We start from the raw sequence: 1,193 nt of genomic DNA, 5'->3' as shown, positions 1-1,193 counted from the left end.
CAAATGTGCCTATTCGGGTAGAAGGACTTTTCTCAGGAGCCGGGGGAAAGCTCAATGTGACAGCACAGAGGGAAGGGCGCTGGCCGTGCATGCCACTGACCTGGGTTCGATCCCAGGATCCCACAGGTCCCCCAACCACTGCCAGGAGTGAGTCTTGACATAGTGCCGAGGTGCTTGTAACTATATCTCACAGTGATTCAACTAAAATCACACACATACAAAAAAAAAAACCTTGTTGAATGTGTGAGTCTCTCCCTTCTGGCCCTTAAATACATCCCCGAGGACTGGAATGTTCCCTTTGATAACAAGCCTATTTCCAGTTGATTCTCAGTCACTCATTTTGAAACATTATTCATCCACGTACGACCTCTGTCACTGAAAAGTATTTGAGCCCAAATCACTGCCTTCCCTCCACATATTCTGATCTCTGTGGCACTGCCTAACCCAACCCCTGCTCTATTTTGGTGGTGTGATGCTCAGGAAAGCTATTTTCAGTACTCATCCCCCTCACCCTCTGACATTCGTTAATCCTCACTTCTCACTCTGGTTGTGGCCTTCCTCACACATTCTGACTCTGCTCACAATATAGAAATTCGCCATCCGTGTTGAAGCCATAGTGCAGCCCAAGACATTTGCTTTGCATGAAGTCAGCTCAGGTACAATTTCTGGCATCCCCTATGGTTCCCTGGGCACTGGAAGGAGTAATTCCTGAGTGCAGCACCAGAAGAAACCTTGAGCATCACCAGCTGTGTCAAAGAAAGGAAAAAAATGTCAATATGAATAGGAATAAGCTCATTTTTTTTCATTTCAGTTGATGTAATTTTTCAGCTATATAGAAGTAAATGTTGCACAACATTTCTAATGTAGGGACAGTCATGAGTGAAAGGAGCACAGGGTTATTTAAAGAAAAATCTGTTTCAGTAAATTATTAAATGAGGTACAAGATATGCATGTAAGTAATAAGCAATGTTTTCAAAATAGCATAGGAAAAGGCCTGGAGCAATAACACCACCGGGAGGATACTTGCCTTGCACACAGCTGTCCTGGGTTCGATCCCTGGTACAACATATCCCCTGAGCCCCAGCAGGAGTGATCCCTGAATATGGACATAACTATGAACATATCAACTATCATAAGCTCATTTTATTCCATTATATCTTCAGAGGCCAGTACTGACCCTTGGGACTGCAAGT

This window comes from Sorex fumeus, unplaced genomic scaffold (genome assembly GCF_029834395.1).
Source record: "Sorex fumeus unplaced genomic scaffold, SorFum_2.1 ptg000134l, whole genome shotgun sequence".
Taxonomy (NCBI): Eukaryota; Metazoa; Chordata; class Mammalia; order Eulipotyphla; family Soricidae; genus Sorex; species Sorex fumeus.
Note: the sequence above shows the minus strand (reverse complement) of the source record.